This window comes from Opisthocomus hoazin, chromosome 8 (assembly GCF_030867145.1).
Source record: "Opisthocomus hoazin isolate bOpiHoa1 chromosome 8, bOpiHoa1.hap1, whole genome shotgun sequence".
NCBI classification, from domain to species: Eukaryota; Metazoa; Chordata; class Aves; order Opisthocomiformes; family Opisthocomidae; genus Opisthocomus; species Opisthocomus hoazin.
The window spans coordinates 12,021,640-12,046,887 of record NC_134421.1 but is presented as its reverse complement, the minus strand read 5'-3'; the positions used below and the strand labels follow the sequence as shown (position 1 = coordinate 12,046,887).

Here is a 25,248-nt window from a genome sequence, read left to right as displayed (position 1 = left end):
TCTTCCCTTTGGCACTCTGCTGCTGCCCCTACACACCCCTACCAATCTTTCAGGCTCATTCCCTGATAACCATTTCTCTTCCCTCACCTGTTCCAGTCTCCCACCACCACCCAGCTCCCTCCCACCGCTCTCCCAAAGCGATGAGCCAAGAAAAAACCCAACTTGCTCCCTAACCCAGCCACCACGCTGGGAACCCGGGTCCTGCTCAACCCAGAGCAAGGGGTGGCAGAGGGGGCAGAGGAGGTGGCAAGGGGTGGTGGTGAGAGGACGTGCTGAAGGCACGGCAACTTGGCTTCAGCTGCTCAAGAGGAACCAAAAAACAGCCCTCTCCCCTGTGTCCCCCTAGGATTATGAGGCTTCAATCCCGTCCCTGAGCCCAGCAGCCCTTTTCCACCACCTTGGTGTCCCACTCCCAGCTCAGCGCTGTTGCTCCATGAGCTCCCCTTCTCTCTTCCCAGGAGACCCCGTCCACCCAGAGGCCCTACATTTGCTAAAACACACAAAATGCAAAATAATTAACTAAAGGCTGGAGAGGCAGGAATATTACAAGGTCAAGAGCCACAGCGCAGGGAGGCCAGGAGGAATGCCTGGTTTTATTTATAGTTTTTATTCAGCGCTTTGTTTTTCCTGCAGTTAAAGCAGTGAAGAAAGATGACAGAGTTCGAGGTCGGGAGCGTTGTCACAGGCACACAAAGCACGGTCAGACAAGAGGCTCGGCAGCAATGCTGCTGACTGCCTTCCCATTTCACAACAAACAGTCGTTTTTCCTTTCCATTTTATACACTTGCTTTCAATTCTCTACCCTAAATCTTTAAACAAAGAGCAGTCATCCCCTGACACAATTAAAGACCGTGAGTATGGAAAATAGTCCAAGACTTTACATGTTACTTTTTGAGAGAATGCACAAGAAACACAGTCTACCCACCAATGCTGCGCTGCAGCTAAAATTAGTGTAGAAAAACAAAGATTTTAGGCAAATACAAACAGCCTTAGAAGTGAAGACCGCCTTTACCTCAGCAAGGTAAAGAAAAAACAAGACTGTTTTCTTGAAATGGGAACCCTGAACAGGATAGAAAATTAGAAGCCCTCAGGATGATAACCCCACTGTCATTAACCTTGCAGAAACCACTTCTGCTGTATTCCATTTGCGGCTTTCACCAAATGCGTGCTAATTTCAAATGAGAGCTGAATATGCATATTTAAAAAAAAACAATGCAAACCACTAGCACTGACTAATTCTGCTGCTCCAGACCTTAGCTATATTCTTTTGTCGTTGTTTTTTACTGCCCACAAAATAACGAGGGATAGAAAGGCTGTAGATAAGGATGTGTGTGAACCTGAAAAATCAGAGCTTCTAATCACCCTGAGGTAACTGCAATATAAAAAAAGAGCACACGGTGAAGGTAACCAGTGATTTTATTTAGATCCTCCCACATGAACAGGATTAATTCCATGCTCTGCAGATGTTCATTTGTATCCTCCTTATACTATGGGGAAATTAAAATACAGTGTGGTTTGCTGTACACTCTGCTTACAATATCACCACAGTTTAACTGTTTCTGTTGCAGCTATGCTACTTGTTTTCAAAGAGAGGACAAGAGCCCTCATGCCTACGCCCTCTGTCAGCCCACCCCAGCCCCAGCACTCGGAGGACCTCACTTCATTCCTGTCTCACTACGGAATGTCCTTTTAAGCAGGAGGCTCTCTTTGCCGTTTTCTTGCCATACGAGTAATGCTGCTAAGCACTGGAATTCAAATAAATTGTCTCAGGCTACATTTCAAGCTCTCAGGAATAGTACGTGCTTGGAGATTTGGTGTGAGCTCCTCCATAAGCTTCCACCTGCGTCTTTCTTCAAGTCCAGCTTTCCAAATATCACCCCCACAAAAGCTACTGCTAAACACCAGTCTTCAGTTGGACCATACAGCATCAATCACCACCTTCCACATCTGCTTTGGTTCAAAAAGTCTGTGCTGGAGCTGGTGCTTTGCATCAAGACTTCTTTGTGCGGAATATTCCAAGTCCCAACCAAACGTATGGGTTTCTCTCCTTCATCTGTTAGCCCTTCTTACAGCCAAAAGAGGAGAGTTAAGCTATGCACATGACTAAGGGTTTCCAGCACCAGGGGTTTTCCCAGCACTATTTATCTAATCAAAAAGTCAACAAGCTACATCGTGGCTTTTTATTGCAAGGACAACACTGAAGGAAGAAACCGCAAGGCTTCATTTCCTTTCTCCCACGTTTTTCAAACAGCATCTGTTTGTTCACCGCAGACAAAACTAAACACAGGCTTCTTCCCTCCCTTTCAGCTAGAGATTAAGATACTCAGATAGACCTTAATCTTGAAAAGCGAGCGACCAAACTGGTTCTTCCAAACCCAAACAGCATTTTTCTTCCCCACCATCCAGACGCAACACAGGCAGAGCTGCGCACCGCTCGCCCCAGCTCCGCGATCTCCTTCCACAGCAGTAGCTCCCTCCCAGCAACACCATTTCTTCTCCTCCCAGCAAAGCTTAGGTCAGGATCAAAGAGGGGGGGAAATGTCTGAAACACAAAAGGTCTTTTACTGGCCACATCAAGTACCATATGAGAGACGGGAAGGACAAAAGCCAAAGGAAGACTTTCAGCTTCCCAGCAAAAAGTAGCCATTAAAAGCAGTTATCAAGGCCAGGCGCCAAGCCAACCGCGCGCAGGGTGACAACCAGGCCCACCTCTTGTCACTTGGCGAAATCACTGCCTACGCACTCGTACCTCAAACAAGCACTTAAATACATCTCGCTCCCCAAATCACACTGAGAGGAGACGAGCGGGATGAACTGCAGGCCACCCACAGTGGTCACTAATGATGCAATTTATTTCTAACAGATACGACATCGCAGCGACCAGCATTACTGTTTGACTTGAGAAGTGTACAACGCCGCAAGAACAAACACTTCTTCCTCCCTAACCACCTCTTTCCCCTTCCCATGACCCTTCTCTTCTGCAATGGAGTAAAAGTTTTACAAAATTGAATAAAATAGGGAGAAAATGACAAAGCAAAAATAAAATTTACAAAAAGCTTCATCTATTTGGCACAAATAATAAAAAAAAGGTCTTAAAAGCTTCCAAAAAATGAAAGTTTTTTAAAAAAAACCTGTCCAAATTGTACTACTATTCTCTTTTCAATTACAGCCTTTGCAGGAAAGATTTGTCTGCTTTCTTCCCCGATTCTGTAATTCATTGCTGTCACTACACAGGCACCAGCGTTACTGAATTTACACAGTCACACCCAGGAGGTTATTCAAAACACGGATTACACAACCCAGCACCGAACACAACAGCTTTCCTGAATTATGGCTGTTTCCTAAAATAGGGGCCGGTATCACGTTGCTGACTGCAGCATGACCAACCCATGTCTACCCAAACCGCTTCAAAAGGCAGGGCAGTGGCAAGGAGAGACTGCCAAGCGGGGACGCTCAGCCCAGACTTTTGAATGCACGCACGGGTTTATTCTTAGGTTGTTCTTTTGAGTTATACTACCAACGCCTTGGCCACACTGGATAAAAATAAAGGCACGGTGCTTCACGAGCCACCCGCCCAAGCTGGCGCAAGCTGCTGACCGTGCTCCGCAGCGAGGAGGAGCGGTGGAGAGGCTGTGCTGCTCGGCGGCTGGGGTCCCGCACAGGCAGACCCAGCCTGCCAGCCGCAGCCCCGGGCGAGAGGGAACAGCCACCTGGGTGACGCAGACACCCAGCCGCCCGCCCCCGCCGCCACGCACAGCACGGAGCGCTTCCAGGGGAATGCAGAGAGCGACCGAGGGCTCCCAGGTAAGGGGAGCGCGGCCACAAGACAACTTCACCGTCGCTTTCCATGACAGCTCCCGAGTCGGATGCCTTCAGGCCCAACAGGAGTTTACGGATCACGCAGCAGGGCATGGAGAGGTTGCCAAGCGAGCACGGGGTGTCGGGAGGGGAGAGCAGGGAGTGCAGCATGCCGTGCTGGGCGGGACCGGGCAAGCCAAGACCCCTGGTACCACCGCCGTCACACTGCGGCATCTCCTCTGCGAACACCAACCAGTCTGCTCTCAGCAATGGGGAGAAAAACACTCCCATGGCAGCAAAGGCCTGGGGCTGGGCCAAAAAAACATGGGGGAAGAGCCAGAATAGAGTTAACGATGTCATCAGGATAAAAGATGCTACTAAGGATTATATCTGTATGGAAGATGGAAGCAAATTAGTCACTGGTAGACAGGACTAACTTTCCACGTGTAAAATCTGAATTTCACTTTGAAGCAAAGAGAAAAACTACGGAATTTCTTCAGGTAGCAGCAAGAGCAGCAAATCTATTGTCCTTCCCAAATTTGTACACCGAACAACTACTCATGTTACTCAGCACTGCCTACTCCTCACCTTCCTTCCCCCCACTATGAGTGACTGCAATGACTCTTACTCCTGGCCCAGATAATTGTTGAGTTACAAAACTGCAAAATGGCCTGTATTTAAAACCAAAAGAATACAGCTGATGATAAAACATATCACATCTGAAACTGAGCATTCAAGAATAGCTTCAGCAAAAAATGCTCAGACTTTAGATTGCCTACTGAAAAAATCCATCACTACATTATTATTTGTCTGCATTTAAAATTCCTATAAAACAGCTCTTCTCTATTTAGCAAGAGCTAACCAATCCATCTTGAGAAGTGCCTAATCCCACTACAGTTTTTCTCCACATCATCATCATATGCTTTGTGCCCTTTTCTTAAATCTGAACATGCACTTCTCCAAGTCAATGGGCTTCGTCTTGGGCCAGAATTCTAGCCCGGGAAGCGAAGGTGTCCCACAGTTTATACCTCCCACTGGAGTTTGCATCTGGACTCTGCTGTTGGTTCCCTCACTGCCTCCCTGGGTAACCTTGAGGGTACCACTTCAGCCCAAATACTGAAGCACTCGCCTCACATCAAGCATACAGGTTGAAAATCAGTGCAAGTGTATTGACACAGTCATGACTTGCTGAAGGTCAGAAAGCAAACGGGTGACGGAGCTGGAAATAAAACAGAGACCTCCTGATCTCAAGATCAATTCCTTTAACCTCCAGGCCACATTCGCATGAATTAACAAGGGAAACAATTCATCTGCAAGTGGTCTGAATCATTTTAGTGATCAGGTAATGTGTCCCAGTTCTGTCATTGTTACATTTGTTGGCTCAGAGCTCAAATTTCCACCCCCATGCCACTTGCCCAACAATTTCTGTCCTTGGGAAAAAGTAATCAAGTATAATAAGGATGACAATCATAATTAGCTTAAAATACAGGCCTGCTGGCATGTACTGAGAATACATTTTAATATAAAGAGCGAATGTGAAGGGAGCAAGATTAAAGCAATAGAAATTTTAGATTAATTGAATATGGATATCCAAACCCAAATTATGAGAAATGATGATTTTAGGAAGTGGTAGGAATTTCCTTTACATAAATTACTCCTTTAAATATTTAAAATCTCACTTCAACCTCAGTAGAAATGAATGTTTAATATCTGCTCTTCTGTAACCTGACAAAAGCATTTGTAAAATGCATTAAGCCCAGTCAGCCCCATCCTGCTCTCAAAATATGGGCAAGAGAAAGTGGACAGAGACCAAACAAAGTAAGAAACCACCTGATGTCAGTCAGACAGCTTTGCTGAGCTACCTGTCACCAAGTAAATCACTTGCCAGAGAAGAAAGCAGAATAGACCCAAATGCTTGAAGGTGCCTCTTTGTAACAGCAACCAGTTATGAATTATATCACATTATCACCACTTCTGTATTTTAGAGATTTCATTTTTCCAATACATTTGTCTGTCTTCTGCCATTTTTCACAGTTAAGCAATTACTGGTCTGTTGGAAAGACGCCAGCTGTCAGTACTTCTGTCAAACTGACACCTCACAAATATGTAAGAGTCCACATTTCTGATGATGAATTCCTCACTGCATGTGTGACAGGATAAATTACTGCCAGCAATACCTACACGACGACTCCATGGGTCAGTGGGCTTCCCATAAAGAGGGACAGGCAAGGTGAAAGGCACTGTCACAGGATGACAACTGCCACATCATGGGATTTAAAAAGCGAGTTGTGTTTGGTTTTTGTTTTTAAACTACACTTCATTAAAATCCCAGCTATCAAAATGCTGCCAGCACTATGGCCCGTGCCCATTACATCAGTAACATGCGTGATAAGAGCCAAGGAGAGCTACAGGACAGGTCTTCATCAAGGAAGCATGAATAGCAACATCAGGTTGTCTCTTCAACACAAGAGGCCGCCCACTATTCAGGTCCTCCTGAACCATTTCAGTTTGGGTGAGAAGTAGATGAGAACGAGCCAGAAGCAGCCTTCCCCGTGCATCCTCAAAACACATGGGGTGAGCACGCGTGCCCCCCTGCCCCGTCCCTGCTCTCCTCAATGCTGCAGACACACAGGGGTGGCAGCCACCCTGCCCGGCAATTCTCTCTGCTGGGTCCTCATGACTTTTCTTGGTGCCCCCCACCATCTCCATGGCCCATGAAGACAACGTCCACTGATTTTCAGGGAGAGAAACCCCTCAGCCACACTGACTGAACCTCTCAGAGAACCAGCTGTAAGCCAACAGTCCCCAGTAAAACAACTCCTTCCAAGAGTTCTAACCTTTCACTTAAGCATGCACTAATTTTTACACCCCTCGCCCATCCCACAGACTCACATATCAGGGATACAGATGCAGCCATTGATGTCACACTGATACAACACAGATAACAAAGCCACACCACAATGAACAGTCGTGTTGGTTATGTGTGCCTACTGCATGAGCCCACCATGGAAATAACCTCTTCATCTGCCCTAACTCATGATCTTTCCAGCCAACAGCATAGTGCAAGCAGTGAATCCTGATGGGTTTCTACTCCTTTGCTCTTCTCACTAAATTTCTTCAGAAGTCATACATTGTCCCCCTGGGTGAGGAGCAAAAGGCGGCGTGGGGTCAGCAAGCTGGTGAATAGTAAAGGTTTAATTAACCTCTTACCAAGCAGAGTTTGACCAACTAACCTATGCAAATGCCCCACTCTTCCAGCTAGCTCTTTTGCTAACTCTCTCCTGACCAACTCATTAAACAGAGCAAAGAAGCACCACCCCAGGAGAGTGATGAAACTCCTTGCTGGAGGAAGCAAGGACCAGTCTGAGATCGCACAATGTGCGCACATGCTAGCACTCGGAGCCAACAAGTAGAGGTTTCTTTCCAATTGAGAAAAGTGCTCGTGTCTGTGGGAAAAAAACAAGGCTTTTTCCTTGTTCTTTTCAATGATTTCCAGTGCTATCAAAAGACAGAGAGCCACATCACAGCAGGTACAAACCTCAGCAAATCCACTGACATTGACAACACTGCATGAATCTAAAGAAACTGAGATTTTCATTCGAAAGCCTTAACAACTACAAATAAAAAAGTAACACCCTAAATTTTGGTTCCTATTCAAAACCCACTGACTGCCCCCAATAAAACTGAAAATACCAACTTCGCTTTCTACTCACCCAGGCAAAACCAAAAATGTGGGTCTCAAATTCAACAGAAAGAACTACATTTCACTTCAAATAACAGCAACCACTGCCTCCACTCCTGCAGCTACCTTCCATTAATGTCAGCAAGCAGTCATTATGCTTAAGTGTTCTGTATAAACCCATTACAAATGAAAAATGAAATGAAGCAGTTGCCATATAAGAACAAAATATTTAAAACAAGAAAAATATTGAGCTATTTAAGTTAAATATTAGTCATGTTGATTCCTCAAAACTGTTGCTGACTCATTCCTACAAACGTCGGATAGCAGTGTACTACAGACAGCAGCCAAAACGTATAACTTTTCTAAAACCAAATATAAAGTTCATCTACGAATCAATTTGGAAGACTACGAAACCACAATTGCAGGAAAGACATACGATACAAAAAAAGATAATACAACTTTTCTTGGAAATCCCACAAACTGTGGAAACATCTAATTAATTCCAAACTAGGACTCTCACAGTAAATGAAAAGTCACTAAAAATAGCAGAAAGACCCTAAAATAACATGAAAAACCTGACAGAAGTAAAGCCTCCCAGGGATGTGTTGTAAAATGTCTAACTACAGCTTCTCTAGATAACTCAACCACACATAGACGACATAAATCATATTTTTAACAGGGGAGAGCATCACAAACAAGGTGAATCGCTAAGGTTGCATGTGTACAAGCAGATGCAGAATGCGTTAGAGCAAAATGCTCTGCGCCAAGGCAGACCTCACCATTGCTCAAGGCAAATACTGGAGCTCCACGAACCAAGGAGCTAAAGTGTGGTGGGACGTTATTCGGATAGCACGGTGAAGCCTGCTGGCAGACAGGTTTCAGGGGGAAGAGGAAAGGATCTGGGTTGCAGCCTGGAGTCATCACCCCACATAGCAGCTGGCTCCTGCCATCAAGCTGGAGGCTGAGCCCCAATGTTGCTGCACTTCCATCCCAGATGGGAAGGATTTGAGCTTGTTCCCACACAGGGTCTTGATCCCAGACTCAAAGAAAATGAGAGCTAGGTCACTGTGGCTGTATTTAATATGGACCATAATGACCACAGATACTGTCAAAAGCTAGCTGAGTAGAGGCCATACACAAACAATCAGTTTTATGTAGAAATTACTAAAAGAATCCTTACATTTCAAACTCATATATAGAAGATCTGAGTCAGACTAGTTCCTCCCAAGACAGTGCCAAAAAAGGTGAAAAATATTAATTTCATATTTCAGCAGCACAATCTCCTGCAGCCTATGCAACTGTGCTAGGGACAGGCACAAGATCTGAAATGGAACCGACTACAGCTTTAAGTTAGGATACAATTAAGAACATCTTCAGCAGATTCGAGTCCTGTCTCCTCTCCTGATTCAGGGCATAACTAGAAAAATACTGACATTTCTTTCTCTACGTAATAAGAATAAATCAAGTAACAGCACGAAAAGGTAAGAGGAAATCTGAGATTCTAAAATTATTTACCAAATTTCTAAACCCAAATTAAGAAAACTACCCTGATTAAAATGCTTGGTTGTTCTAATTTAATTTGCCTTGTTAAAACCTGGCCACTGAAATGACACCAGCTGTGAAATGGAAAGATACAGAATTCTGCCTTTAGCACATGAATTGAACCGGCTTAAGCTATTCTACAGAGATGGCCTAAGGAAATACAAGCAACACCAGGAACTGGATCATGAAAGATGAGACATACTAACAACAGAAGTAGTCTCTACAGTGGTCTTTCTTGTAAAAAAATCAAGAATTACATCACCTAAAATCCTGCAGTTTACAAATCTAGACTTTTTAACTTCAGCCTCTACACGGGAGACTGTGATAAGGACACAGGGGACATGGCAAGCGATGCCATGTCAACTTAAAACAGCCAAAACCAAGGAAAGAAGAGGGCAGGCAGGGAAAAGAAGAGAGAGGGGAAAACTAGCTAGCTAATGCACCAAGCTACAGCTGCAGCTGTGAGCCCGCACTTGTGTACCTGGTGAACAAGGCTTTCGGCAGCAAAACGAAGGGCGTGAACTGAGATCCCACGCAGCAAAGGGAGGTAAGGACACTTGCAGGGAACACGTCGGGATGAAAGGAAGGGCAAGTGCTTTCACACTGGCTGGATCACAAGCGCTGAACGGAGCCAGAAGTAAAAAGAAACATAAAAAAAAGCGGCTGTCATTACGGAGGAATGACAAGACGTGTTGGGACAAAACACGGGAGGAAGCACAGGCTGGATTCTCTGATGAAAAGAAGACAGGCAGCGGATAACACGCGGAGCGACGCCGCCGGAGTACAAAGCCAAAGGGGTCTGGGAAACCCGATAGCACGTATCAGGGCAGAGGCCAAAAAGGAGAAATAAAGGAGAAAGCTTTATCGACCTAAAAGGCCTTTGAAAAAAAACCTTTCCAAGAAGGAAAAAAATGAAGTGTAAGATATGGACTCATGTTATCTCTGTACCATATTCTGGGCAGGAGACCTACATAAGAATACACAACACATGCACAACTTTGGATAGAAATACAAAATTTGCTGTAGATGACAATTAAAATCCATCTAACTAGGTATCTTGCAACTTGCTGTGGCCCCATCTATGTTTCTACAGAGAGCAAAAGTATCCAATTAAACATCTGGTGCTGGGCGGAACACAAAAGAGAAAATTATTCCCTAACACCCATCATGGTCTTTCTAGTCAGGAGCTTCAGCTAGGGTTATCATCTCAGCCTGCATCAACGCCATGTTCGTGGTGATCGTTACCATAATCAACCTCAGGTTTAGATATTTGACCAAGGAACTCGCTGTGAGGAAGAATACCAGACCAGAGCCCTTACACTTTTGACTTCAAACAACTTCTTTTATGCAATATTTTAATTTCACTTTGTCAGAAGGAAGACTATGGCTGGTCAGATTGAAGAATGGCTGCCTTTTTTTTTTTTTTTTTTTTTTTTTTTGATCAAGATATCTCTGTTCTTCTACTTCCAGGATAAAAAAACCCCGCACACCACGAACATGTTAATTCGTTACACACTCCTGCCTAGTCATATATTCCAGTCTCTCTCAGAGAGCTCTTTCCAGACCTCTCTCAGACCAGACTGCGCCAGCCCCGGCCCTGGATTACCCACCTGCAATAACTACTTAACATCTCGAGAACTTACTCTGTGCTTACACTGGCTCTTTACTTTGCTTATCACAAAACTAATTCCAAGTTTCTAGCTAAATTGCCTCCTTCAGTTGTAGTTATTTATTTTCCAGAACAGCTCTTTTTAAGGGAGGCTTCAATTTCAAATATCCAAATTAGTCACAGCCTCCAGGTCAGCTTTATTTATCATTTCGTAAACTTTTTCAGATCATCCTTTGCAGATTAAAGGAACCCTTGCAGAACCTGGCTGTACAGCATCGCTCACACCCTTCAGGCGTCAGCACACGGCAGAGCTGCAGCTTAGCTCTGACGAGCACGTCTGAAAGAAACACAATCCTAAAAATGCTACAGTATTTTATCTATGAGAAATAACATGGTAAGTAAGGAAATAGTTTCAAGCTTTTTACACTTGGACTCTCACTAAAATGGAACTTGTTTGTCCAAGCCTTGATGGCTGAACTATGGTGGAAACTTTTGTTTTCTTTCCCTAAATTGCCAATAATTATAGGTGCAGATTCTTAGTACTAAATGCCACCTAGCCATACCCAGAACTGCACCAAGTCAAGCTCATTTCTGATGTACTTTTCATAAGAAAAGAAGAGCAAAAACAAGTTATCAAGCCTTCCTGCTGCCCCACTGGACACAGAGCATGCCCCCTCCCTCCCTCATCACACTTCAAGAAGCTCAACCACCTTTCCATTACAGCTCCCGTAGCTGTCACATTATTTCAGTTCTCTCCATCTTTTTGCCTTCTTCTAATCCTTACATCAAGCTCTTTTGTACTTCTGACCTCTCCAACACAGACTTCTTTGTCATCCAAGTTGAGTAACGTGAGGAGGGGAGGCCAAACAATCTCCAGCTGGTTTGGTTCGACATCTCTGCATTGTCCCCTGGTTTTTGGGAACCCTCTTCGCGCATGCAGGGGCTTTGTCCCGCCAGCGCAGATCTGGAGGCCTCGCACCCCGCAGGGGACCTGCGCCCACGATGGGCCCTTGTTCTCCCCCCAGCAGCCTCTGGCGGGTCAGTGCGGAGGACACGGAGCACGGGGATCAGTCCCTGCTGGAGAGGGTGGTCAGCAGGACACTCGCATCAGGAGAGGGCAAGGCAAACGCCAAGGGCTGGCTCGCCCGCTGGAATTACGGCAATGGGGATGAGGTGGAGTCTATTAACAGATTAAACCCTGTTTTGAACAGGGCTTAGCCTCCCTGTTCCGCTTCTGTTAATAAGCGGCACCATTATGTGTTTGGGTGGACCTGTCTGAAATACCCATCCAACATTTCCACACATGGGGGAACAGGAGAGGAGGCGGCATACATACTCTGGAAAAACCACCCTTTTCAGAAGAACACACACTGCATCTGTTTCAAAAATATATGTCTTATGATGATAAATAATAACAAAGGTAAACCTTCATTAGCTTTCTTCTTCTTATGTATTTAAAGGACCATAAACCACGTCCCTCCATCTTAAAGAGCTGCTTAAACTGCAGCAAATTGTTAGAAACTAATCAGGTCTACAAGATACTAATTCATTACACTGACTAAAATACAAGCACTAATCCCTAATGGCTATCTGGCAAGAATGTAAACTTCATTAACTCCATGTTTTGCTTAGGGCTTGCATAAAATTAAATATTGATTGTCTTGCCACTTAATACAATGCAAAGATGATATGTGTGTATTGAAGAAGCATATAAATATTTATTACAGAAGTAATAAAATGCCAAGCAAAGCCAAACTAATCACTTTTTTTTAGGTTGCTTTTCTTTTTTTCCCCTCAAAGAACCAAAGCAGCACTCAGTGCATGCTAAATGTGAGGGATAACGCAGGTGTTACGCACACACACTCAGCTAACTTTATTTCACATTCATTTTGGGATACTCCTTAGGTTTCAGGAAACAGTTAACAACAGACTGCAGTTCTGCACTGAAAGTACGGCCGCAGGACACACAGCCACCGTCTGCTCAGGGAAAAAGAAGACATTACACAGGAAGGGTTTAATTTCTCAAAAAAGATTTTCTCACCGCTTTGTACATGCTTCTGCAATTCAACCTTCACCATCTGGTTCAAGCAATTTCCCAAGCTTTGTTAACCTTACATTTGGGGTGAAAGGAAGCAAGAGTGGTTATTGTTTACTGCACTTGCTACATTTCTGCAGTAGGGATTTTAATTTGGGCGGCATAAGGAAAAGTGTAAGCAAATAAACTATTGTGTGGTCCATGAAACAGAGTCCGCCTTAGCAGCCTTGCCCAATGAGACCCTTAAGCCAACTTGATCCTCGAGGTGACATGTTGAAATTGACTTTATTCCACCATTCCTGCCAATTTGGAAACTGCACTTGTTGACACATAAGCATAAAAAGAATATGCTAGTCAATTAGATGAATTATAACGATTTTAAAAACATCGCTTAGAAAGGAGGTTGAACACGCTGTCACTTGAGGGATTTGCTACTTCTCCGCAAAAGTCCGCAACTTCCTAACTTTCCAAACGCAGCTCGTTGCACTTGTAAAGCACTGCAACTGAGGCTTGGGGGATATGAGGACATCATACAAATAACTAGAACAGTCTCCTTTCTGTGACTTTGATATTATCGCTACAACATGAGGGCTGGAATACTAAAGTCACTTTGTTCTGGCTTTTTTCTGTGGTTTGATGCTGGATGAATAAAATTCTAAGTGTCAATAACTCGGGATAGTTCAAATAAAAGAAAAAGAGGATTTTCTTTTCCCTTGGCTAAACTACTTGTCTGAGGTGAAAGACGGGACATAAAACAAGATTTCCTGAAACTATTAGTTTGAAAAGGCAGAAGAGTTATTGCTGATTTTCTGCAACTAAACTACTTTGCCCTGCTGAACTCTGTGCATATTGCAGAGGTACAGTCTCTATTTGCAGTGATATCTGAGGGTGCCTTTTGCCAAAGTGCCTGGTAGCTTTTCCTGCACATCCCCATAGATGCACACTGTCTCCCAAAGAAGGCAACTCCCACGGTAAGAGATGACATTACCAAGAAAAGCAAATTTTAAGACATACTGACCAAGCCAGGGAATTTGCAGTGTCTTTGCAGTTACTCTTTGTCACTCCCTCTCAAAGCAAGTGAATGTATTTGGAGTTTCTGCATTTCAGACACTGCTAATCTGAGAAAAATTCTTTACATTCTGCCTCGTAACAGACAGCCCAAGGCAGTCTGCTTTCTGCCAGCCACAGGCGTATCAGGGAACACATCTGGCATGCTGGCCAGCTGTTTACTCTTACTGCGTGTTTTGGAGGAGAGGATCATCTTATGACAGCTCAGGGCAGTTACAAAAACTTCAATCTCTGAAACTGGCAATCGCTAGCTGATATTTAAATTTTTTTTCCTAAAAGAAGGAAGTTACCCTTCGCCTGGGCCTTTTGATGCCTTGTAGAGAGGGCGTCAGGAAAAGGTGGGTGCCACCTTCCCCGAAGCAGGAAAGCCTCCAACAACACTGACCGCATACGGTGTCCTGTTCTGACGCTGAACGATAGCAGCTGATGGCACGCTTGCACTCTATGGCGGACAGATTTATAATGCTCTTTTCCTCAAATACAAATAACACATCTATGCTCCTTCCTCACCAGCCCACTGCTTCCCTGGCAGAGCAGCCCCCGCGTAACCAAGCACCCCCACATGTGCACACCTGATTGCTTCAGCGCTGTCTCTCTTGGACAACGGTTGGTGTTGCTCAGGCTTTTACTTCATCCCTCATCTGTCACCCATTCTGTGGCTTGGCAAGTATGACTGGTCTCTTATATAGGTTCAGAGCCATGTTTTCATAAAATGCTGCCCAGCCATATAGCATGCGATAGATAAGGAATTATCTTGCCAAACCCAGACTGCAAAAGAGATCATGATTCCCCCCAAAACAGAAGCAAATTCTTTACAGCTACCCTGCAGCTTAGCATGAGGAAGTCAGCAAATCTTTCCTCTGACATTAAAATTTTGGCAGGCACTGTTTTCTCAAGTGTAAAACAATTTTTGTTAGAAAGAGAAGGGGCTTCCTAAAATTCATAATGACTCTGTACTCTTGAAATAAGTTTGTTCTGCTCCTGCCTTTGTCAGGCAGCAAAATTACCCAGCAGCTGTAAAGCCAACAAAGAGGCTTCCTACGGCTCCTAAGCGGGGCACGGAACAGGGTTGTTATGGCTGGAAAGGACTGGTAAACCTATGGAGGATGCTTCCATAGGACATCACAGAATTAGCTGCATAAACCAAAAGGCATATTTCCTCAGCAACACAAAAACAAGGAAACTGATAAACATCCGCAAGACCCACTTCAGGTAACTGCGTGTTTATCTATCGTATTCCACTAGTATTTTGTCATGTGTTTTCTTCATTATCAAATTGTACATGTTATATGGTCTTAAAAACGCCCAAACACATAATATTAAGAAAATTGTGAGAAAATTTTTCTTCTTCTTCTTCCAATATGGTAAAATAGCAAGTATCTTCATAATCACAGTCATTTTCCTGGGACAAGTCTTTCCAGTTTCTCTACGTTAGCTTCTTCAGAAGTTTTCCATCGCTCTTTGTAGAAACGCAGAAATCGGTAAGAAAGGAGAAGCAACAGTCACATTACTTTTCCTTTTCTGTGTTTCCTAAAACCTTATCCAGCTCTCACAAATCTTGCCTTTCTGGAGGAAATGTCCAAAACCATTCTTTCCACATAAAACACTGGCAAATACCTAACGTACACAACGTAGTAAAGTCATTTTGATTGCTGAAATATTTCACCAAGTGCAACTGCAGGAGGGAATGAAACATTTCTCTGTGCCATGGTGCCAGGAACCCACCTTGCCACACCACCAGGAGCTGGCATCGCTGTCACTCACGCTGCATTGTCCGTGCACACCGCACCTCACAAACCCACCCGCAGCTGCCTAGCTGCACTTCTTCACGAAACAGCCTGAGGACTTCAGTAGGGTGTTTTACACAAGAAGCGCTAATAATCAGTGTAAGCACGACTACCAAACTTGGTCTGCATCATCAAATCCCTCACCAACACCAGCGGAGACACTGAAATACCCAGCATCACCTCCACTAGAGCTCCCAAATGGCTCCGCTCCTCCCTACGGAGGTAAATGCTCTTCCCCTTGCATTACTGAGAACTGGATCCCCTTCTGCTCCAGACTTTGCCCACCTCCAAGCCTGCTGCCTCCAGCTAGGTAACACACATGCTCAGATTGAGCCACGTAACTATGTGATCCGCAAAAGCAAGGCCACAAAGATGGCGGTGAAGATGGGGGCTTTCAGCAGATAAGGCAGAAGGAAATAATTTTCTTCTGAATGCAACGATTGAGTGGTCCTGTCACTAAATGGACTGTCTACATCCATAATTGCCGAGACACACTTGTATGGGTGTAATCAAGGGATCCATACCGATTTTCCTCTACGCTTCTCTCTCCTGTACTTCTGTTCAGAGTAGTTTTGAATCTTACACCTCAGTTACTTCTTTCCTTAGCCGCTGCCCCCCTTAGTACCTCGGGTGAAAGGCAGAGTAGCATAGGATAAACGCCAAATACAAGAATGACAGAGCACGCCCTAAGCATCAGGGCATTTGTAACATCTTGCTGAAGGGTTCAACAGGAAAGAAAGGACCATAAGGTAGGCACTAGTAAGGTAAATCAGCTAGTTTGAAGGAAAATGCTTGTTTCCAAGACACTAGTGAGAGGTAAAGAAGGAAAGGCATCAGCAAGGAGCCCCAAACAATTTTGCTCTGAAGACCACAGTGAGTAAATAAGCTATAAAGGAGCACCCCAAATTGTCACCAGAAGTGATCAGGCGGCCACTTTAGTTTATTCCATTAGATTGACATGAACCATACACACAGAAAGAGATTTTTAGTAGGTATGCCTTTGGCCCAATTTATCCTCATTGGCTTTCTGAGACCTTTCCCTCTTCCATACCATTCCAAACAACTCCTTCATTTCCACCAGAAATCTCACCAGAATGTTTGAAAGAGAAATTGTAACAATGAGCTCCAGAGAAAGCAGCTTAAAGGCAATAAACCCTGTGCCTATCTTTGCACTCATGGGGCGCAACGATGCTTGTACTTGTTCACCCAGACAAGCAGCAACACACACAGCATTAAACTCTTGAATGGCTGTCAAAGATGATGCCTCCCTGGTGCTTCTTCAAACTTAGGCTGTGCTGTTACGCAAGCCCTACAGATACCGAAGTGATTTTGTGTAAAAAGGTGTCAATAACATTAGTGTTCAGAAAAAGAAGAAAAATTCTACAAGTTTTAATGCACCTGTGTCTGCATCCAACAGTATGTCAAGACAAAAGTGGGACAAAATGTCAAGTTTTGTGAGCTGAAAGGATCGTAAAAGAATCATCCCATTGCCAGCAAAACTCCATGGATGGTTCTTTCTGAACTGTCTATGGTTGGAGCAAAAGCACAAACCTGTCTCAGAAAGGTAAGGCTGACCCACCAGCTGCTCCAAACGGGGTAGAGCACAGCTGCACTGAGGCAGGCAACACAGGGATCGAGCACCCTCTGATCAGGCCACGTCCTCCACGCTCCTGCCTGGCCCAGACTACATCCCCTGGAGCGTGGCACTGGTTTTGGCTGGGATAGAGTCAATCTTCTTCAAAGTAGCTAGTATGGGGCTATGTTTTGGATATGTGCTGGAAACAGCGGGGGAAGAAGGAAGGAAGGAAGGGGGGACACATTTGGAGTGATGGCATTTGTCTCCCCAATAAACCGTTACATGTGATGGAGGCCTGCTGTCCTGGAGATGGCTGAACACGTGCCTGCCAATGGGAAGTAGTGAATGAATTCCTTGTTTTGCCTTCTTTGTGGCCACAGTTTTAGCTTTACCTATTAAGCTGTCTTTACCTCAACCCATGAGGTTCCTCACTTTTACCCTTCTGGTTCTTTCCCCCCATTCCATCGAGGGAGCGAGCGAGCAGCTGGCTGGTGCTCAGCTGCCATCTGAGGTTAAGCCACAACACATGCCACCACTGTTTTGGTTTTGGGGCTCCCCCACAGCTGCCTTTGTGCAGCATAGGGCTTGCTTCTAGTACCATCTGGGATGCACCTCGGTGTCTTCCCACACACATCCCTCAAAAGCAGCAGTACAAGGCCCACCTCCTTGGGCCTCCAAACAAGTCCCATGAGCTGGACCCTCCAGCACCACACCCAACAAGATGTCAATCCACTGGCTGAGGCTCTTGGTGCACTCACTCCCTTCCACACGCACATGGGTTTTATTTGTCTAGAGTACATCTGCAAATTATACCAATTAATCTTTAGAAGAGCAAATCATGCCCAAAGAGAGATAAAAACTTCAAAACAAATGGACCCTAAATGGGGAGAGGGTGCTCCTGAAAGAGCCAAGGAAAGCCTTCTTTTGCAACAGTTTCATTAACCACCACTAAAGAGCTAGGCAATCTACTGCCGATGCTCTGAAAAACTAGTATGTTGGCAATGTAAGCACCGGCAAGAGTCAAAAACTGTCTCCTTATCAGAGCCAGGTGAAAATTCTGAATTTATTTATGTATGTAACAGAAAGAAATAATTTTAGCAAAAAGTGAATTCTTCCACTGGTATCTGGTTTTCATGGAAAATGCAAAACCCAAAATATTGAGTACTTTGAACTGCTGTCGCATTATTCTTCTACAAGAGAGTACAATGCCTTTCAACTGTGTTATCTTCTATGGACCGAACTACTTCACTAGGAAGGCTTTAAATCCAACATGCTCTGTGGCCACATGACTTTACCATGCAGGGGTGAGATCCTCAAACACTTGTAAGAGGTATAATCTAAACAGGGATCCACTCTCTAAAAGAGAACCGAATTCTGAAGTATCAGACCTTCAACAGCCAAGTAATCTGGATCCTTAAACAAAAATCTTGGCTTTGTTTCTAAAAAGTGTAAAATTTATTATCGAAAAAAGTACAGTTTAGTTTGTATTTGGTATGCATCCTCACCTCTAAATTGCTATAACTGAGGATAAGGCTCTCCAAAAGCAGAGAATCATGAAACTGCAGAAATTAAGAGATATTGATGTTAAACATTGACTGTCATCCACCACCAGCTCCCGTTTGATGTTTCTCCCGTGCGAGTCCTGGCAGGCTGGGGAGAAGGGATGGCCACAATGAGAGATGCCCACAGCAAGTACATCACCCTCCCTGCCTGCTGCTACCACATTGCAGCACCCCACTGCAGATGTCAAATGTGCAGACCCAGCTCAAGCTTGAGCAGTGCAGGGGCCTCCCTTCCCCGGTTTGGGCCGACGTTCCCTCTGCCTATACATCTGTAACTAGCCAGCAGACAATGGTGCCAGCCCACAGCATTCAAAAATGTGTCACAGTTATTGGGACCTCCAGATCCAATGAAACCCACAGCAGATTGCACAGGACTCAGCTGGAGAAGCTTTATCTTGCCTGTTAATGAGGAACATATGTACCACTCTACATGCAATCTTTGGTAACGTAATACTCAGAAACCACCCTGTCAAGATAAGGTTAAGGAGAAACAAAATCACTGTTGCTATAATCCAGTTTTCATCTGAGCCAATTTACCCTCCAAGCCTCCTGTTCTTCAGCCAGCATTTTCTTTATTATACAGTGCACTAAGGGGAGGAAAAAATTTAAAGAAAAAACATGAGTGACCTCTTAGGTTGCCAATTTGTTCTACATATCCTTTACTCTGCAACGTATGACTGTTTTGTGTGTGTGTCGCTCAGCCTGAGTTCCACAGACCCACTGTCCCAAAGAGCTGCAGGGAAGGAGGAAAAAGAAAACGGGAGAAATTTTCTATGCCAGACACTGCTGACAAAAACTGAGCTCTGAACCCACCAGAGAACAAGCAGACACAGAAGAGCAGGGCGCAGTATGCTCCACATATCCTGGCTTTCTCTTCAGTGGCCCAGTAATGCCCCTGCATATAGCAACAATCAAACTTGTATTTCTGGACAGAAATGAGTAAGTAAATGCACAACAAAACAAACACAGGTTTTGGTTAAAACCACAGAGAAAGTCTTTGCAGGGAGAACTTGATTTAAAAATTTATTCTCCCTAAGATTTGGCTACTGCACCAGTAAATATTCTCAAGGTCCTCAAGCGGACTTTTTCTTCTGAGCAGCTCTCCAGTCTCTAGGAACAAGGGAGAGATTCCAATGCAGCATGTCTGTCCAGGAAATATTTAATAATTTGGGTGAGGTCTGAAAAGGTCTAGAGGACTCGGGAGAGTATCTTCAATTACTTTTGAAGAGGGCTTATATGCTGAAGTCACTAAAGATCTACCTTTACGAAAAAGCAAAATAGATACATTATTAGCAGGTGTCTGAGGCTAAACATTTTAACTAAAGTGGATGTAATGTGGCCCATAAGTCAGTTGCATGTGCTTAGATTAATTAAAAGCTAAAACATCAACACATGAAAGAAATTCAAAATACACAATGGAACTAAATTAATAAAAGTCTCTGAACTATAAGTTCACTGGGAAGTAAACTGTAGATCCTGCACATCAACAAGCCTAGGATGCTTGAAAATTAAGTACATCCATTAAGTGGACGATCAAGAATATGTACCTTTGTTAGGAGAAGAATGTACTAAAAGACCGTGATTTTTTATTTCTTCTTCCATCATTATGGAACCATTATCCAAAAAACAAAAACCCATTGAAACAATTATATTCAAAATTTCAGGTGCCTTTTTTTTTTTTTCCTCAAAATAGTGGATTCAAAAGGCGAGATAAAAGTTCCACTAAATGTCAAGACAGACACAGTGTAACCATAGCACAGTACTATCCTGAGAAAGGTTACTTGAAAGTGTTAGCACTGGAACAGTTCTTGCTGCTGTTAAAGGTCATAGACATTTTTTCTAATCGTTTCCATTGGAATAAGATAGGGCCATTTTAGTAGCTGCCCTGCAACAGCAAAATAGATACGACTGTTGACTGAATAAACAGTAAAAGTATTAGAACAGTTGGGTATTTTTGTTATCTGTGTTAACATTTTATGTATACACTGATATCATATATTTACACAGCTAGCAAATTATATCTGTAATGGTTACAAAGCTACAAGGATTAGTCATGAAAATCAATTCTATCACTATCAATCTCTATAAATATTAATGTTCCACACAACTACTTAATCTGCCATGGGGAATCAAAATCGTTTAATCATCACAGAACACTTCAGTTTACTCCTAAAATTTCCATGACGATTACCTTGCCCAGTTTACAAAAGGAATTAGTGCAGTTCCACAAAATTAATAGTGTAAATCATCCCAGTGTGATCAAAAGACACCACGCTTTCTCTCTCTGATTTTAGTGTCCTTGGTTTTATGGGAAGCAGAATATAACAGTTTAATCTCAGTTCTGGTGGGGGGGTTGACTATCATGTAATCATTTATACAGTAATTTAACTACAAGCCCCAGAGCAGAACCAGGGACCTGCTGTGCTGGAGAACAGCACGTCCCCAGAGCCCAGCGAGACAGGACCTCTCAGGAAGGCATCCTGGCACGTCAGCCAACCACCCATCCATGCTCTGTACCCTACAGGCATGTTTCAAAGCACTCAGCAGCTGCCACTCCACAGAAAACAGCTGATGCAGGGAGAGGTGAAGGCTGAGCCCTTCAAAGGCAGAGTGGCAGCTGTCACTCTGATTTCAAGGAGAGGTATCTGCTCGACTTTGAGGACCTGGGCAAGCAGGTCGCATGAGGAGCACACTGCAGATCTGGAGTTCAAATTCACACCGAAGCCACAGCATCAGGGTCACTCCTCCTCTGGATTTATGATGCAAAACTCCCAAGAAACTTGCTAATTAATACTGAGCCTCATGGAAACGGAGAATAAGTTAAAAAGATGTGGTACAAATGTATTCTCCGTCTCCAACTCTCACCACAAGTCACTCCACAGAAGCTGGATGTTTCTCCATGTGATTTCAAGGAATAACAACCTGGTTGCTCTCAGCTTTACAGTGATCTCATTTCTAAAAACATTTCAGACACACAGCTTGGAGTCTTTCTCCTTTAGCATCAAACATAACAGAAGTAGCCAAGAACCCGCAAGCTTTGCAAACCTATAAAATTGCCCATGGCTCTCAGCTATGGAACAAAAATAGAACCAAATCACAAAGGTCCCATATAGTCCACAGAGCTTCAACCAAGACAAACACAGGCTGCAGCTTTTGCCCAGTTTTTTACAGATCTCAGTTTGCAGCAAAAGTAAAATGGGCTGATGGTTATTGGGTTTGATATTCTACACAAAACAAGCCTCCGTTTTCACTACAACTTTATTTGCTCAGCAACTTCCACCTAACATGGAGCATATTATTTAGAAACCCACACAATTTAAATAAACACTCCAAGCAACTGAGGATTTATTACATCGTTGATAATCAGTTCCACCGCTTCACTGCATTCACTGTTAAAATATGCTTTTTCCCCCCTTGACTGAGTTTTGCTGACTCACGTGGAACCGCAGGGAGCAAAGAACCCCCCAGGATCAGAGATGTTCTCCTCATGGAGGCAGTTATACCCTACAATCAAATGTTTTCTTTTTTATGAAGGAAATAATCTGTTTAGTTTAAGTTCTCATTATAAAAATGTGTTTTCCTAAACTCCCTGGAGTTCATTCCCCATATAGAATGGTCTAGGAATCTTGTTCTTAATTAAACAATGCTGCTCTTGTACTTTGCATGCTTTCCTAATTATCCTTTTCCTTTTTTATTTATTCTTTTTCTAAGATGAATGCTTTGATGTGTGAAGCAAAGTCTATGACACAGTCAGAAAATCTCATATAAACCCTCTTTCCCAAGAGTTAAGCATCAATATTAGTATCTGGTGCTGTAATATTTATTCCAGACAAGAAAGAAAGAAAAGTATTAAAAAAAGAAAGCTTCAGGATGAAAGTAACACTGTTAATTAGATAAGAAAGAGCAAATTACTTTTTTGTGACAAGTTTTCTGACAATGACAGTTACAAAACAGCAATCCTTTCATCACCAGCAGTTATTTAGTATCTGTACGAAGCAATAGGTGAAGCCATTCTCCTTCAGAGAAATGTGGCTCCCAAAACAAATTTCACCCAGCGCTGCAGAGGGTACCTGGGGACACATCAGGCTCTTGCTGACCGCACTATACTTGCGCCCTAGGAGCGTTAGTAGGAGCAGTCAGTCTGACCACACGCTGCACAAAACGGCAAAGATACAGTTGTCAACAGGAGAAATCCAAGGGCAGAGGGAAGGGGCCATCGACAGAGGGACAGCCCATACAGGCTGGTGCCGAGCTTCGCAGCCGACACAAGAGCGTGGGACAGGAGGGAGAAAAGTCAGCCAGAAAGAAAGGGCGGCCAGTTAGAGAACGTGATGGATGAAGCAGACAGCTTGAAATAAGATAAAAAGCTTGGATACACTTTCATTGCCTTACCCATTTTAAGATATTTTTTGTTGTTCAGAAGTTGTACAGCCATAACAGACCATGATGACCATCTAACCTGACCACCCAACAGCAGTGGCCCTCACGCAGGGATCCTCGATGGGAGTTTGTTCATTTGGGCCCGATCTCAGACAACAAATCATTTGAGGCCCCCAAAAGGTGGGAAGTTTCCCACATTGTGTACATTTCTTCCCGACTCCCTCCTCAAACGGATCTTCTGATGATCTGACTTCTTTCAAGGGATGGTTGCCAGTCCCTTACTCTGTGTGACCAGGGGATACCATGTTCTCTGCATAATCCACAGAGCAACAAATGTTCCAGGTGGGTTTTTCCCTCTTCACTTTGTTCGTCACGAACAAGTGCTCTTTTCGCCTTACATTCCAGTATTTCGTTTCCTTCTGGTGGCCACGTTTGGACGTGTCCGTACCCATCCTTTGACCTGTGGCTGCGAAATGCCTCCCAGGCAGTGGTTCTGCCCAATACCCAGCACAGCGCCCACAAAACCTGGAAATGAAGCAAATGCTTGCAGAGGAACCAGAAGTATTTCATCAGTACTAAAACAGAAACACGGGCCTAAACGGCACACACGTGTGAGCTCCAGGCGCCAGTCATTGCTCTCTTTCACAGCTCATGGCTCAGCTACAGACCCAGAGAAAAGCCACATGCAGAAAAACGAGCGGTAACTGTGGCAAAAACGAATGCTCCCCAGCTTTGCTTTGCATGGAGACAGCAACAAGAATAAAAACCTGTAAATGTTTTAAAAACCTGTCAAATCACTGCAGTGCAATACCTACAAACACCCACTGTACACTCCAGGAGTTCCATATTTACTAAACACTTCCAGTACACATTTTTTTACTTTATAGAGTAAAAGCAGCCTTATTTTGCAGAGCACCGAGTACCTGCTGCTCCTACTAATAACGGCAGCAATAACTCCCCAGCAGCAATGGAGGAGGACGCCCTATCTCCAGCATGCAACTGAACTAGCTTGCCAGCAGGTGCCTAACTTTATGTGTCCGGACCTGAACACTCTGGCACAGCTTTCTGGAGATAACCCAGAAAAAAAATAGCAGTGTGGTTTTTTTTCAAGAATTGTTTTCATAATGTGCCTGGAAACAGAATGAATGCAAAAATATTTTAAAAACCTACGCAGAATCATAGAATCATAGAAAGTTTTGGGTTGGAAGGGACCCCTAGAGGTCATCTAGTCCAACCCCCCCGCAGCGAGCAGGGACACCACTAACTGGATCAGGTTGCTCAGAGCCCTGTCCAACCTGGTCTTGAATGTTTCCAGGGATGGGGCCTCCACTACCTTTCTGGGCAACCCGTTCCAGTGTTTCACCACCCTCATTGTAAAGAATTTCTTCCTTATATCCAGCCTAAACCTACCCTGTTTTAGTTTAAAACCATTACCCCTCGTCCTGTCGCTGCTGTCTCTACTAAACATAACCCTTCATCTTAAAACTAACTTTGGAACCTCAATTCTATCGACATCAGAGAGCATGGGGCACGTTTTTTTCCCCCCCTTTCTTCTTACCTTTTTTGTTTTGGTGTTGTTTTTTTTTTGTTTGTTTGTTTGTTTGTTTTAAGTCCTAACACTGAACAGTGTTCGAGCAGGATTTATTGTCCAGGGCAAAGACAGGCCCAATGTTGCAGTCCTTGCTACAAATTCCACTATCAAGAACAGACGCTGGGGAAACAAGGAGGCAAGTTTAACTTAATATTCTTGTTTTCTGAGGGTTGTACCCCTTGTCTTGGCTCCAATTCTGCAAGCACTGAAATGAATGCTTATTTTCAGTCATCACCAACGATCTCACTACAAACAATAGAAACTGCATAAGGATAACCGGTAGGATTTTTGGTTTGGTTTTGGTGGAGGGTGTTGTTTGCTTGTTTTGTTGTTTTTTAACTAAACTTCCATTTTTTCATTCTTAACCTTACTAAAGATTGAGACAATTACTAAAGTGGAGACAGGCGATCTTTAACCCTGGCCTGCTCTGGGGGAGCCACTTTTAAACCAGTATCAGTGCTGAGGCAATTGCAACTACTGGAGATTTATACAGGAACTCACAAGGGCAGAATTTACCTTAAAACAGAGAGAGCTGTAACCTGAACCCCTGCAGCTTGCTGCTGGGCTGAGAATTAATAAATTATCAGCTATCAAAAAGAAAACACCTCCTCCCGTTCC

At 43.9% G+C, this 25,248-nt stretch overlaps 1 protein-coding gene across 2 annotated transcripts in view; it reads right to left on the bottom strand.

The window, feature by feature from the left end:
* CHST11 (carbohydrate sulfotransferase 11) overlaps positions 1–25,248 on the bottom strand; it is a 179,020-nt gene that overhangs the window by 116,225 nt on the left and 37,547 nt on the right. The gene's annotated exons all lie outside the window — the stretch shown is intronic.